Genomic DNA, 17,291 nt, shown 5'->3' with positions numbered 1-17,291 from the left:
CTGTGTTTAAGTGCTTGTCTCTCAAAAAATTGTTTTAGAGTGATACATTTCAGATGATCAGTTAAAGAAGTAACTCTTTTTCCTACTTTTAGGCCTGTATCAATTGGTTTTAATACAAGCTACTAGCAGGAATTGCCACTATCTTCTGATGTAACATTTACTAACCTCCTGTTAGGTTCCAGACTGGCATGTGTGCATATGTGTGTGTTTTGGGGAAATGGCATTAGGTTTTTAGTAGATGAAATATGTAATGTGTAACTAGTTAATGGAAATGACATGAAATATTACTACTTGAATTTCTAGAATAGCTTTTTCTAAAAGGATTATTCAGTGAAATCTTTGAAACAAAATTAGAAGTAAAATATTATTAAAATAGTGTAAAATGATGTCTTTTTTAAAGTGACTTTTAGGCATAGACTCAAGGAAATGAGATATTTATTTGTATTCAAAACTGGAGTGCGACTATAATTTGGTTAAAGAACTCCTAGAGGAATATTAGTCCAACATATGTTAGAAAATAATGGAAAGTCATTCTTCTGAGGACTGTGATTCAAATGATTTACAGTCTTGTCTTCATGTATTCTATGTAAGTATTGACCATTTAAAGTTAAGCCTTGAAATGCAGGGAGGATGGAGCACGCCGTCACATACTGTTGTGGTTACGGTAGTGGGTAACAAGCCTGTGCCACAGATCTTCTCCTGCATCAGCCTTCTGTTCGAGTCAACATATCATTAAAAAGAAGATCCCCCAAAACAGCAAAAAATTTGTCATGGACTCCAAGATGGATGTAGCTTTCTTACCATATTAGAACTAATTGAATTCTAACATCATACCCTGTTTCTCTCATCTGTTCCAATTCTTGGGTATTTACATAGCAATTTTGGTCATATTTTGGTAATGATGTAGATTTATGGAGGCTCATAATAGATGACTCATACAAAATCTTTTTTTTTTTTCATTTCTGGAATCCTCTTGGTATGACTGCCAAAACTCAGCCACTAATAGAACATAAATATAGAGTGGCTATGTTTCTATTTCTAGAAAAAAGTGTAGTAAACTATAGTACTTAAGACATGGGGGTGGTTGGATTTGGGTATTTCCAAATCAGCAAAACATACTCATTTGCAACTTTTTAGGGTCATTTTCATTCTGAGTTTATCTTGGTGTTTTGTAATAACATGGCTGGCTTTGGCAATTCCATTTATATACACATTCTATATTTTTTCTTTAATTTTTTTCCTACTTATTCTTGGAGAAACTCAATTGGGTTCTAAGAACATTTTGAGAAATTTGGAAGTGTAGAGCAAATATGTAAAACTTTAAAATATCCTTTTCGTAAAAAGGATTTATTTATTTATCCTGCTGACAAAATTTTAATAGCTCTTCTCCAAAACATTTAGCACTTGCTGCGTAGTATGTTTGCTAGGCAATATGATATTAAAATTGGAATTGGGTCTCATTTTGATATCTTGCAATGAAAATAAATCTTTTGTTTTAAGTAAAAGGAAGATCTGTTTCAATCTGTGAAATAATACAGAAAGAAAGGAATGTATTAACCTAAATATGTAAGTTCAAATTTGCCATTAAAATGTTTATTCTTAACTTTTTATCTAAACCTGAAAACAACCATGAACCAGATTCCTTCATTTTTGGAAATGGAAGAAACCTTGCTTTTTTAAAAACTGAGATTTATAATCCCTCAATATTCACCAAATGCTTAAAACTGAGAGCCCGCTATATGCCCTATGCTTTAAGACCCAAGGATTCAGTGGTAAGCAAAACAGATGCAGACGCTGCCCTGGCCTCCTGGAGCTTACAAAAGAGTCACACATTTTCTTCATGTCTTTTTTTATCTTGCAATGCAATTTATACATTAATTACATGTAATTGACTATTCGATACAATACTATGTAATGCATTCTTAATCATATCACGTACATGATGATGATTCAAGTATATAGTTAATGAAACTATTATGCTTAGTCTTTATCAAATGCTATTTACAGAAAAAATCTGTATAGAAACTCCCAGTGTTCTTGAATGCTTACGTTTTATTGCTATCAAATAAAGATACAAATAATTGCTAAAAATGACATCTATAAATATTCATAAGTGAGACATGATGTTTTTGTATCCTAATTTTATTTTAAGCATACACAGTTTAATCAAAAGCAGACTCTAAAATGATAATTAATATAACTGACATTACACTAATGCAAGACGTTTATAGAAGGTACATTTATTAAGTTAAGTACATTTATAGCACATGTGGATGCTGGATAATTAAAATAACCTCTGCATGGAAATTTACTTTAGAAACTAACACAGGAAATCTTTTAATTTTCATGTTTTGAGTAATTGTATTGGAATATTCTTTTCTTCCCAGAAGTAGTTATTTCATTTATTTTTCATGGGAATTTAATGTGTTTAAATTTCTTCTTTTTCCAGATATGTTAAGGAACTAATAGGTACTGTAACTCTGATCAAGTGCTTTATTCCCAGCTCCAAAATGTTTAATAATTTTTGAGTAATATTGCGTTTAGTTTTTGTGTTATATTCCCTAATTTCTATGACTTTTATTAAAAAGATGAGTGTTAGATTTTATGCATATATACTATGGTGGACTAGTGACATACCACCCCAATCCCTCTTCTGGATTACAGGAATTATTCTTTCAGTTGCTGATAGTGCTGCTGGAAGAAGGTCATCAGCTATCAATCCTCTTTGGGGATGGTATCACCTCCCCTGTCTAAAGGAGCCCACATTCAAACATCGATCACTGTAGAGTAGGAAGACCTAGCCAGTCTCTGAAGGGCTTTTTAGCTTCAGAGCAACCTGTGGGGCCTGCTGAGGCTGTTGCTGTTGTTGGTATTTCAGGGCCACTGTTAAACTCTGCTCCTCACCTGTGCTTTCCACAGGTATTGACACTAAGAGCTCTCTCAAATAAACACTCCACCTGAGAGTGCACTGTCGGAAGAACTCAAGCTTGGAATGTGCCCACTGACTCAGAAGTCAAACGTCATTGTGTATCGACAGTAAATTCAAGCAGCTATTATTGCATTGAAATGTATTCTGGTCAGTTAACCGACGCAAATATTAATGAAGATATAGAATTTTTATTTTACTAATATTTTTTGATTTTTTTAAACAATCAGCTTCTTCACTTAATCATGGTTAGCTAATGATTAATTAAAAGCAGATGAACAATATGGCAAATAATTGATCTCAACAGAAAACTAAAACAAATCCATAGAAGTCACATTTCTCTTTTGTGAAAGCCTTTGTACTATTTTGACCTGCTGATTTAGCAGGCTGTGGTCTGATTTTAAACAAAGGAAAAAAAGATGAAACAGACGCTTGTTAATCATGCCGGAACTTCTAAAACAGCTGTTGCTATGGGAGATACTGTCCCAGCATTTCTTTTGAATTTTACATGAGGACATTTACTCCCTTTTCCTCACTGCAAATTACAGGAGTGATTTAGGTAGTTCTAAGACACATAACCCCCTTATCCTCTTTGAATGTACAACATTGCTATTTGGCATCCATTTGAAGGTAATGCCTTTTCAGCAAAGCAAGGAAAAGTCTATGAACTATAATTGCTCACTGCAAACGTGCTTTATTATTAACACAATTTCTCAAGAAAGCTGTAAAGAATAGAGACTGTGCTAAGGGAGTTAATAAAACAATACCACTATTTCCCTAGCCAGTTTTTCCAGGTGCTACCCCTCTCAAACAAAATCTATAGTTTCAGAATAGCATAACCCCTACACATGTATCAGTGGTCAAAACCAGAGCGGTGAGGCTTATCCAAGAGAAACAAGATTAAAAATTCAGCAAGAGACAGAAATCTGGATGTATACCAAGCAACTTTTCATCAGCATGTCTGCCCGAGAGGAAACATTTTCCAGTGTCCTCCTTCCTTTTTCTTTGAAAATGAGCTCCACGGCCGTGTTCCCAGGCACTGTAACAAATGAGCTGCTTCAGGCACAGAGCGGCATTAATAAATGATGTTATTTGTTAAAGGTAGCTTAGATGTCCTGCTCCCTCAAGTCGATGTCAAACCCAGTGAAACAACAGCTCTAACAAATTTCTCTGTGGTCCACATTGGGTCTTGGGTATGTTTTCTTTTATGGCGCAGGAGGGTCAGGTGGACAGGGCAGATGTGGTGGGGTGAAGGAGCTCTATTATGTATGCGGACCTCTGTTAAGGAAATGGCAGAATTTCCGGAACTCTTTAGCTACTTCCTTTTAGTATTTGCCACTTTCTCTCCAGCTGTGGATGCCGAAGCCCTCGAACAAAGGCGCAGAAGGCCCAGAGCCAGCAGAGGGCGCATCCCTGAGCCGGAAGCCGAGGCGGCTTTGACCTGTCTGTAGGAAACACAACACCGCTTGCAGTTGGAAGGCTTGTTCTCAACCTACTGTTATATGGCTTGAGCCGTTAATCCGCCCCTATCACGCAGGAACATTCAGAAGTTAGGGACATTAAAAACACACAGGGCTCCAGTGTTTTGCACTAAGCTTGTTTACAGGAAAAGGAGAGCCTGGTGAGTCATCCTTCTATTTTCAAATGGAAACTACCAAGAATTTGTGAGTGCACTTTGCAACTCTATGCATTTAAATCAATCAAACATTAAATATGAATGTGAATGACGTGGGAGCAGAACGCCGTTTACCAAGTAACTACGATAGAATGATTTTAAAGGTATTGTGAGAAGGTGGGGAATTAGAAAGATACTTTGCCTTAGCTGTTTTTATTTTTATCGACCTGGGTATAGGAGGACTATTCGGTATTTGGTAGGGAGCAGGGTAACAGAAAGGTTACCATCATCAGTGATTCTAAATTACAGCAAACCCATTGCAAGTGGCAATTCGCCAACAGACCATGATACAGGCTGTAGCTTAAAACAGGAAAAGGAAGTGGGGCTGAAGGAGGAGAGAGGAAAAGAAGAGCATTAATACTGGTGGAGGATTCAAGAGAAGCCTTGCTGCCCTTCTCTGAACACTGTCACTCTCCTTCCATTGAGGGTGCAACACAGTTATTTTAAAGCTATGCCATTCTACACCTTTGCAGAGCCTTGCAGGTTGCTGTCATCAGCTAACTGGGTGAGCTTGTCTTCTGTATATCCATTCAAGTGATGTAAATACTGAACAGAATGGACCTTGTGGTATGTGTCTAGGAACCTTCCTCTAAGGTGACACTTTAATTAATCAGTATTGCTTACCATAATTTGTTTAATAAAATATAAACCCTGCTAATTTGCTCCAATTCAATCCACACATCTTCTGTCGTCTTCAAGATCAAGACTTGCCAAGTGGCTTGCTGAATAAAGACACACTTTGTCATTTTCAAGTCAAGAGAGTAGGGAGCTAAAACACAGACTTTCAAGCTAGCTTGCCTCAGTTTTAATCTTGGCTTAACTGCGTACAGTTACTGTATGTCTTTGAGTAAGTTACTTTTCTGTACCTTAGTTTTCTTATCGGTAAAGTGGGGATAATGATAGTTTATACTTCGGAGGGTTTCTGTGTGGATGAGATGAGTTAGTGACAACTGTATATGCTTAGAAAGCATGGAGTCCATAGTACTGCCCAAGTGTTTGTTCTTATTGTCATTGTCGTAATCATCATCAAGTGATCCTCCCCAAACACTGATCACATCATGGTCTGTTGGTATTTAACCTACGTTGACACCCAGTGATTACTATTCTACACCTCTATGTCCTTGGGTAGATTACCTAATCTCTCTGAGCCTCAGGGTTTTTTTTTCCGTATAAAATATAAATGAGAATATGTGCACACAGAATGATGTGCACACAAAATGAAGGTCTAAAAATCATTCTAGAGTTTTCCTGCAAATCTTCCCTTTTGAGGCATCTCTCTTTTAAAAGCATAGAATATATATATATATATATAAGCATAGTATATATATATAAAAGCATAGTGTATCTATCTATCTATATATAGGCTAGGAAATGCTCAGCAAATGTAATACATGCAGTGAATATGAGATATCTAAACTATGTGTTCTTCCAAATACAGCATTAATTTGCTGAAAACCTTTTTCTCCAAGTAGCTAAAGTTGTCAACACTTTGGAAAAAGCAAGTGGATCTGCCACATCATTATCTACATCTATATGTCCTTGGGTAGATTACTTAATCTCTCTGAGCCTCAGGGTTTTTTTTTTCTTATAGAATAGGAACGAGAATATGAATTTGATATGCACAGCATATCGAGTAATTATGTTTCTTCCATAATCTAAGCACTAGAGATGTTTTATTCAACGTGAATAAAACAAAGTCTTTGCTGTGATGATAAACATATGTAAAAAGTACGTAGTATGTTAAGTGATTTAAAAATGTGCCATACGAATGTAAAGCAGAAAAGAGGCCAAAGAGTGATATGGAGCAGGAGCAGCAGATATGATAGCTTTTCTAATAGTGGATATTGGCGTGTTTGAAAATTCTTGGTGTCACAGCTATAACACTATGAATTTTTTCATCAAAACTGAAAGGTGAAGAAATCTCTTTAAAAACCGTTCACTGGCACATGAGGCTTTTCTCCAAGAAAAGCCTCTTTTTCTTTTTCTTTTCCAAGAGAAGCTTCTTTTTGAAACTACCACAGAATGGCTTCTGACATTCTGGAAACCAGAGCAGGGGCTTTTGCGGGACAATTTTTCCAACAGGCCCCCATGTAAGGAGCATGGCTGGCTGTATCCTCAGGAAAAAGATATTTTCCCATGTGTTCATGGTTTCAGTATCTCTTCACGACAAAAGAAGATAATTACATTTTTCAGTAATTAATTGTTTGCTCTGAAATCACTCAAACTTGTTTTGTTTTTTGTTTTTGAGATGGAGTCTCACTCTGTTGTCCAGGCTGGAGTTCAGTGGCACCATCTTGGCTCACTGCAACCTCTGTCTCCTGGGTTCAAGCGATTCTCCTGCCTCAGCCTCCCAAGTAGCTGGGACTACAGGCGTGTGCCACCATGCCTGGCTAATTTTGTTGTTTTTAGTAGAGAGGGGATTTTGCCATATTGGCCAGGCTGGTCTCGAACTCCTGACCTCAAGTGATCTGCCCTCCTTTGCCTCCCAAAGTGCTGGGATTATAGGGATGAGACACTGAGCCTGGAAAATCACTAAAATTGAACACTAGAATTAGAATTACCAGTATTTTCTATGTAGATACTTTCATTCTCATCTGGAAACTCTTGTAGCTGGAACATCAACAATGCACTGAATTACATGTATTTCTCCCCTTTAGAACTTTTCCCAGAGAAGTCTAAATGTCCTTGGACCTTTTCAGTTATCATAGCTTAGAAAAAAGCACAGTCCTTAAGAGACTGGTAACTGAAAATTCTTTCTGGGCGATCAGATCTGCTTAGTAAAAGCTTCAGTAAACTCAACGACTTCTGTACAGCACATGTGATCTTAACGTGGAAGACATTTTACATTTTTCATCTGGCGAACCCTATGCAACACAGTTGGAATTATTCTGCAAGAAGCGTCAGCAAGGTGCTGAAATGAATTAGGGCTAAGCTTTGGTCACAACTTGTCCATTTCTAGGTTCTCTGGGACCCAAAGGACAAAGGCGCAGTCCATCACTAGTCCATGACTTCGATGACTGTATGGAAGACCCATAAGTGACTCTTCCCTCAGTACTCTTCTTGCTATTTCACCTTTTGCTCCATCCTTACTCTTTCCCAGCTGAAGAGCTTTCCATGGATAAATCAAAAGTGGAGGTTGGTCCCAGAGATTGGACTTGAATTAAAATCTATTTTCTATATTTTCCTTGTCAAATGGGATTGTCTGAATTTCAAATCATGTTAGTTTGCTTACTCTGGCTAAATTTCTTATTTCTTTTGTTGATTAATTTTTGATATTCGATCATAGTTGTACAAATATTTTCAATTATTTCCAAATATTTGATTTAGTTTTTAGGCAATACACTGGGTTTCCCCTCCAAATTTATGAGCCTTGTCAATATTATCCAGAACTTTGATGTCTGAACAGGCCTCCCATGAAGAATGTTCTCCTTGGCTTTACTTTTGAAAGCACTCTATGAAATAGCATGCTGCGTTTTTAGATTTGTCACTCATACTAAACTCCACATCCACATACTAGTTATGCATATATTTGAACAGTTGAATTATATAAAATAATTGTTGTGAGCTTTATCAAGATTAAAGTTCACTTGTGTAGAGGAAACATTTTAAAACACTCAAAGGTCTTCTTAAGTTTGAGCAACACGTGAATAAGTCATTACCACCAATAGCCTATCTATTCAGGTTCGATGCTGTTTTTATAAGTACTTTCTATTTGGGCTTTCAAAAATGTAAGTGGGATGAGAGAGAGTAAACAGTCGTCATTTGTTCTCTTCCAGGATCAGATTACCTGATAGTTGCTTAGTTACTGCTCTACACAGTGTACGTACATTTATGTGTAAATACAGATTTCAAAATCTCTACAGATGTACCCTGGGTCAGAGAGGTTTTTAGCAGCTCCAGAAAATGCGTGGTCTTGGTTTCTCACAAAAAGGCACTGCCAAACATATTTGGTGATAGGAATGTAAATAGTGAAACAAATCTACCGACAGTAATCAGAGAAGAAAAGAACTTACTTGATTCCTAGAACCCAATGTACAAAAAGGCAAAGCTAACTGGAAAATGCCTCAGGTGGTGCACCATGTCTACCAGGTGCATTGTGTGACAGTGTTTGCCTCTCTTTAGTACTTTTTCCATTAACTCCATCAACTATTTATAAACAACCCTCTCCCTTTTCAGTACTGCCAATTCATTCCATTCAAAACTAAGTCATTTGGTGCTAAGTACCCAGTTCTTGCCATGGTGCTCCAGGGGCCAAGAATGACTGAGTTTGGTCTCAGTAATGCCTCTCTTAGTATTCCATTCCTGACAGTGATGTTGAGAGCTAGAGAACTGGGAGACAGAGCTTGCAGGGGATTTCTTTTCCATTCTTGTTCCTGAGTGGCTACAATGAAGATAAGATAAACAAGCAACTTCTGTGCAAGGCACTGCCCACTAGTGTCTTGGTGGAAAAGTGCTTCTGAAAGTCAGGGACAAGGGGGAGAACTGATGACTACATCTGTTCCTGGTTAATTTCCCTTAATTACCACCAGATCAGCCTTGTACCTTGTCCCTTGTTTGCACTCAGAAAAAAAGTTTCTTTTACAAATGTTTAACGTGAAAACTTTGCAGGTATAAAAAATACCTACAGCACACCACAAAGGCTCAACTCTGCCAGCACCCACCGCCCAAGGGCTTTAGGGACTGCTTATAGATGTTTATTTTAAAAGTTGAAACAAACGGCTGAGAAACAACTATTTTGAACCTCACCTATTCTTAAACAGATTGTAACTAGATTACAAGTAAAAACCCCAAGAAGCTGTCTTTAAATTAGTTAAAACTTGTATAATATCCAAGAAATTTATAGAAGTTAATTCTCCGTCTCTCTCTCAAATTCATTCATTTAATTTATTTTCATAATTGGAGAAATCAGCAATTTTCCTATTCTGTTAGAATGTCTATGAGATAATGATAAAGAGAAAAAAGTTAATCAAATGGAAGAATTTGCAGAGGGATATTAGGTTCAGAAATAAATTATTTCAACATGTGAGGTTTTTACTGGGCTGCCAAAGAAAATCTATGGAGTAGGTCACAAGAATAGAATCAGTAGCTAGTAGGCTTAAGTTTCTTGGTTTAGAAAAAGTTAAGATGGGTGTTCAGATATTACATTTTCTAAGAAGTTGGGTGGTTTGGAGCAGAATGTGTACTTACAAGTTTAATTTCAAAAAACAGATTTTGGAAAACTTGATTAGAAGTGAATTTAACAATCACTAATCTTTGTCATTAATGATGGCTCACATTATCTTTGACTATATTTTATTCCACTATTTTAAATTATAAGTACTGGGCTAGAAGGAAGAAAATTGGGTTATAGTCCTGATTTTTGACACTAACAAACAATGCAACTTTGGGAAAATTCATTTAACTTTTAGAGGCCTCAGTTTTCACTAAATGTGAACATTGCAATGTCTAATTTATGTACTTTCTAGCCTTCCAGCTCTAAAATTTACTCCAAGAAAAGTGAAGATATTTTCACCATCACTTCAGGTGTGTCCTCTAATTATATTTGGTTAGAAATAGTACCAACTTCTCTGAGTGCTCTGTAGTTATTGCAAATTTGTGCTATTCGGATAGTAAACTTTCGCTCCCTAAAAGTTTGAGGGCCACTGGTTCTATTGAACAAGATGCATGAATTTGCATGCTTCAAACTCAAGTGATTTCTCAAGGATAGCAAGGTTTTACAGCAAAATTTACATTTATTTCTTCTGTAGCCAGGAAATCCTTTCTGCAGGAGTCTGATTTAAGTGATATTTTTGTTGTTGTATATTTTCTAAAATTAAGTTTTGAAAATACAATAGGCTTAGAGGACAACTAGTAAAACAAAGTGAAAAAGCTTCATTACATTCGTCTTGGAAATCAAGTACCAAAAAAGAAGGCACTAAAACCTTGGGATAAATAAGAAGTAGTCGTTTTTAATTATTTTTAAAATAATGAACTTAGAGACTAAGAAAAGCTTTTGAAATGTTGTATAGGCTCACCCACCGACAGGCATTTGCACACACATATTTACATACAATCTGAAGAGGTCTAAAAGGGAAAAGAACTCTATTAGGGTATCAGAAAACCGAACAGGCCATCTCTAAATTTCAGTTTTTGAAGTAATTTTTGTTATCTGCATTCGACATTAGAGAGAAAAAAACAAAGCAAAACAATGACAACTCTTAATTGTCCAAATAAGGGAAGAGTTTACTGGCATAGATAATAAATGCAATCAATGGATAATTCTCAAATCATTTTTCTTTGGTTTTGTAAAACTCATTTTAGCTTCCTTGCCTTATGCTGATGTGGAAATCTGGGTTTCTTGAGAACGCACCAGTTGTTGGTTAGCCATATTTGTGGTAAGTTGCTGGAGCAAAGCCAGCCTGAATATTCTGTGGATGGTCTACAAAGTGTGTGCAATATATGTGGATAATTATGAGCTTTCAACAGGTTTTTATGTATTAATAAGCATTTACTCCAAGGAGAAATCTGAGCACATTAATAAAGGCTGCAGTCAGTCCCACAGAGATACATGTATTTTACCACAGCATGTGAATAGACTTTGAAAGGTGGCTGCCATTTCTCCTTCCAGATTTTACAGATGAGAATAATCTACAGTTAGAGGCATAGTATTCTGCTCCGAAATGGCACAGGATAGAACACAAGAAAATGGCTGGCCTTTCTCTCTCTCACTCACCTTTTACTTTACTCTCCATTTTGATGTGGTCACTTTCTCATCTCCAATCCTGAAAACAATTTTAGTGTGGGTCTTACTCAGTGTGTTATTCTGGAGAAATCACGGGGGCACTCAAATGTAGTGCTGAGTCTGATTCTTGTTAGGCTTGTAGTCAAGCACAGTTTTTAAATAGATGAAACCATTTTTGAGGGTTTGTTTTGATATTACTTATATCAATAATTTCACCCTTACAACCCCCCTCCTTAGTAGATATTATTAACAGTGTGTATGAAGTGCAAATCAGGTCCCCAAGAAGCTGAGTTATCTGAGGCCACTAGGGTTGTAAGTGACAGAGCCAGTCCCAACTAACTGAAAATTTACATTCCCCATATATATATTTAGTTTCAGCTTCTTTCAGTCTTTGGGATATAGTAGATGCTCAGTTACTATTTAGTGAATGTTGTTTGAAGGATATAGGTAACTTCAAAACTGCACTAGCTTCCTGATGTGGCATCTAGCCAAACACGTTGCTGTTCATCCTCCTCCATTCCTGACTAGATATTGAGCTTCTGTGCTCTTTGAAGCAGAGTGATGGACTAGACAAATCCAGCTGGAAACTTCATGTCTTGGAATGTATACAATTAAATGACTTCTTCACCAATAGACATCTTATTCTTTGAAGTTGTAGATACAATGATTTAAGACCTCCACATGTGACTTTTAGATAATAACATGTCTTTTAATCAAACAGTAGGAGATAGGTTTAAAATACACCAAAGAGTAGCTGAGCCATTTATATCCTGGCATTGCATAATCCTACTTGCTACTGATGTCTTAAATAATTAAGAAATATTAAATGTTAACATTTTATAAGCACACGTAGTTTTTTTGTACTAATAATTATTTTTTAATCCTGGAAAACATTAAAGTAATTGCAACCAGCTTTCATGTATTGAGTTTTCAGTGAAAATTTAAAGCAGCGATCTTACGTCTGAGCTTTACAATGGTATCTATATTAGAAAGTTCTAGAATGACTTCCTGTTCTGTTTTTAGGTAAAAACTTCAATAATGCTATAACTATTTTTAATTTAATAGGCATATTTAACAATGGTTATTTTTACTACTGCTTCAAATCTTTAATCTTCTGAATTTATTGATGTTTACGTAAATAATGATGTACGCTAAGGAAGTTACCAGGCTTGGGATTCCTGAACATACTGAATCCTTTTTCACGTTCTTCTTGCGTCGGTTGTTGGCATTCTGCCTGGATTAAAAAGAAAAAGCAAAACCAGAAACCATAAGTGAGAGACTCTTCGACTCTTCATAATTCTATAACTAGTTAAGTGTGTGTGTGTGTGTGTGTGTGTGTGTGTGTGTGTGTTTGGTTTGAATTCCTGCTCCTTAGTGAACCGGGTATAATTTTTGACTGCAGACTGAGTCTGTACATTTGAAGCCTTTCTTCTCCCTATATGACTCACATAATTCCTGTGTTGTGTGCCATGGGAATGCTTATATCCTATAAGCCTGCACGTTTGTGTCAGAATAATAATTGAGTTGGCACAATGGATGAGAGAAGTATTTGGGGGCGCCATTTCTATGCTATGAAGGAGAGCAGTATTCTTAACAATATGTAGAAGTGACTGTGAATCACATAAATATAGCCTAGTAAACCCAATAAATGCACCCCCAATTTCTTAACCAAACTGAACCACAAATACTCACGGCCACTACCATGAGGAGGGGAAGTTAGCCAGCAGGGAAACTAAGCAGAAAGAGGTAGAAGGCCTACTAATTGAGGTTAAAATATGCCATGTTTGCAAATGTTATTAAAAAATATGACTATGTGAACACACTGTTAATGCCCCCTGCCAGGGCCTTGGAAGGATCCTGTGTGTGTGTGAGGAACCCTGAGGTTTTGGTTTCATTAGCTTCACAGTAAATCCACTTCTCTACTCCCAGACCCACCCTTTTCTCTAATGATGTGGTCTTTTTTCTCCATAAAGACCTTCATAGTATGTTGTTTGCACCTGTCTTACAGAGGAAATTAACTTACACTGCTTTCTTTATAATACTTAAGGGTGTGACTATACATACACACATACATATATACATCAATTAACTATGTATATACCTCCTTTTCTAGTATTGATCTGAGATTTTTGAGCATAGCTACTGTGAAATGCTTATTTTTGCATTCTATGCAATAGTAGGCTTTTTGAATAAATCTCTCTTCATACATATAAATTTATCCATCATTGATGGGCAAACACATGGATATTTAAAAAGGCCTTTTGATATAAATTTCACTATCATCTTCCAAAAAGATTATTTCTATGTACACTTCTACCAGCAGTATATAAGAATTATTGTTTAATCACATTCTACAAAATGATTGATATTACTTAGGTTCCAAAATAACCCCATTGTATACATTTATTTGGGATGATTTTTATTTTTGCTACATTGAGTTTTGCTATTGGGCATCATGCTACATTTTTTATGACTTAAGTAATCTTTACATCTCTCAGGGAAGTTCAATAGTTTATTTATGTTTTACACATTCTTATTGAAATTTTCTGGCTATTTTATATTTTGTTGCTATTGTGAAAAGCATCTTTTTTCTCTTGAATTTTTTATATCATCATTGAGGGCATATAAAAAACTATTAATTTTGTGTATTTACTTACTAGTTACCTATTAGTTATTTTCACTTGTTAATTGTAATAGTTACTCAGTTAAGAGATATTATTCCAGGAAAAGATTATTCTTTTGGTTAAGGGCATTTGGATATTAAGCTTAACCAAAGCTTTTTTAGCTTATATAATCATAATATGATTATTCTTTAAATCTCTTATATGATAAATTATATTAATATATTTATTCATATTAAGTCATTATTACATTTCCTGATAAATCTTTTTTGGCCCTAGTTTTTTATTTGTTTAATATTCTGCTGAACTAGCTCCTAAATATAATGCAGGCAGGGATGTAGCTACAAGAACGTTTGTTTATTGCAGAAGTGTATATGAAAGCAAAGATTTATGAACAACTTGAATGTCCCAAACTAGATATTACTTAAATAAATTACGGCACATATCCCCAATGGAGAATAAGCAGACAAAATGATGTTATAAAGCTGTACTTCCTAATATGTTAATATTATTTGGTAAAAGAGTAGTAAATATTGAATGAACTCATTAAAAGCACATTTGTATGTGTGTATGTCAGTGTTCGAGGTCTGTGAACACATTTGTGTGTGAATAAGTGGGTCTGTGTGTGTGTGTATGAATGTGTATACATATATTTGGAAAGATCTATGCTATAACTACAGCATGAGTTTTCTCCAGATAAATAGAGATTATATTATGTTTTCATATTATTTTTTAGAAAAATGATGTTATAGATGTTTTGCTAAAAATTGCATATACTCAATATGAGAAGTTCTTCTAATATCCCAACCCAGAAGTGAACGTTGCTAACAATAAGTTGACATCATTCCATATATCTCTTATGTATAGTAAACATATAATTAGAAAGATATATTAGCAGATACTATGGTTATATTGTATATGTCCCTCCAAAATTCATACATTGGAACTTAATCTCCAAGGCTGTATTATTAAGAGGTGAGGCCCTGGGAGGTGATTATGTGGAGCCTCATGGATAGAATTAATTCTCTTATAAAAGAGGCTTGAGGGAGCCACCTATCACCTTCCATCCCTTCTACCATATGAAGACAAAGCTTTTGGCCCCTTGTTCAAGGTGCTGCCTTGGAAGCAGAGACTGAACCTTCACCAGATACTGAATTTGCTGGTGGCTTGATCTTGGACTTCCCAGCCTCCACAACTGTGGAGCAATAAATTTGTTTATAAATCACTCAGTCTGAGGTGTTCTGTAATAGTATCAGGAATAGAGTAAAAGAGTAGAAATACCTTTAAAATTTTAATCATATTCTATATGCTATTTAATTTTCTTTGTTCTTTGCATTTAAGAAATGATGATAAATTAAGTGAAATTGAATGGATTGCTCAACATCAGACTGTGGTTCTGCATTAGGACTTCCAGGAAAAAATCCATGGACCGGGTGGCCTAAACAACAGAAGTTTAATTTACTTTCCCATAGTTCTGGAGGCTGGAAGTCTAAGCTCAAAGTGTTGGCAGCTTTGGTTTCTCCTGAGGCCTCTGTCCTTGGTTTGCAGATGGCTGCCTTCTTGTTGTGTTCTCACATGGTCATCTCTCTGTGTTGTATGTGCCCTAATCTTCTCTTCTTATAAGGACACCAGTCATACTGTACTGGGGCCTACCCTAATGACTCCATTGTAACTTAATTACTTATTTAAAGACCCTACCATCAAAACAGTCACATTCTGAGATTAGGAGGAGGGGAAGGATACACAATTCAGCCCATAACAGGTTCTTTACCAAAATATATTATAATCCGTTAACCTTTGAGTTTCTTTCAAGGGTTAAGAAAAAGTGATTGTGTAAACATTAGGATGTTGGAATATCTTTCTAAAAATTATAGATTAGTCTTGTATGCTTACACTTCTTCCTACCACCTGTTAGTCATATATGTGTGTGTACTTTTATACTGTCAATATTTATATTGTTTTGCAGTAAGTATAATTCCTATAGTCATTTAAGTTTAGTTCTATATTTGGATTGATTTAGTGCTCACCAACAGTCTTATCATAGTTTCTCCATTTCATTTATTGCCCACTTTCTATCATCAAGTAGAATTTTCAAGGCAGGTCCATAAGTACTGCTATCTTTTGAATTATTTCACATTGGTGGCTATGGGTCTACTGTCTCTCTCCAAAGTTAGACTGACTGGAAGCACCATTTTGGGGTCTTATTTTATTTTCCACAGGCGACAAACTGGTTACTTACCAGTTTGTCCAGCCAACAGAGAAATTTTTTCCTCAATAAAATTGAATAAAGTTAATTTTGTTGCTGGAATTCAAAAGTTGGGAGAATCAATACAAAAATTTGGATTTCTGAATTTTCTTGAAAAAATCAATGATGTAGTAATATGACATCTTGTTAACTACATTTTTCATTTTCTTAACAGAAAATTGGCTGCGGCTACCTTGTTTTGATAGCACACATATGCTCTCCACTTCACTGAATCCAACCTGTTTCAATTACTTTTATATCTCTTCTCATCCCTATAGGCATTAGAGTTGGCAACTCCAGCCTTAGAATTTTTTTGACATTGCATTATCATTTCATGGCACTCAGTACTGAACTAGTCATTTTGCTATGGCTTTTCCAGTCATTTCTTGGTGGGCTTTATTTGTTTGCATTTTTTTTTCCTCAGGAAGTTCTCGTGCATAATGTTTCCTAAGTTCTCTTACATTTCAGAATGTCTGAGTGTTGCTCTTATTCCTAAACTAACATGTCTGGCTACGATATATCTTGAAAATTTTTTTTTTCCTTCAGGATATTCTGTTAGAAATAGATAATTGGTGCTGTTAAGAAAAGTCAGCATGGAGACAAAGGATCTCTCAGCAAGGCCATTTTTACTTTCTGCAGAAAGGGTGCTCCTCGCAGATTGAAGAATGGCAAGAGCACACTTCAACAAAGGGACCCAAATGTGTATCCCTTACACATTTGGGTCATCTTTACTGCTGTGTCCTGCATCCATTGGCTGGAGCTGGACCTCACAGTCTTAAGCTGATACCCAATTTTCTAATAACCTAAAACTTTCCCAAATAGGTAAGTGCAAGGGAGAACAAGGAAGGAGAGGAAGTTGCTTATAAAAGGTTTAAGGAAGCAATTACATTTCCAAAAAAGGAAGAGACATAAGCTATGAGCTAGGACTTGCCTGGGCCTATCCAGACATGCCTGAGTGAGGCAAAGCAACTAGGCTAAAGTGTAAGAACTAATAGTTGATTGGAGGCTTTAGAGTAAGAAGGTATTATTTCTAGTGTCTATTATTTTATTTTTAAACCAAGGTGAGCTTTGAAGAGGAACTTTTCTACGTTCTACATATTCTA

This window comes from Nomascus leucogenys, chromosome 18 (assembly GCF_006542625.1).
Source record: "Nomascus leucogenys isolate Asia chromosome 18, Asia_NLE_v1, whole genome shotgun sequence".
In the NCBI taxonomy this organism is placed as follows: Eukaryota; Metazoa; Chordata; class Mammalia; order Primates; family Hylobatidae; genus Nomascus; species Nomascus leucogenys.
The sequence above is the reverse complement of the archived record's forward strand: the minus strand, read 5'-3'. Positions refer to the sequence as shown.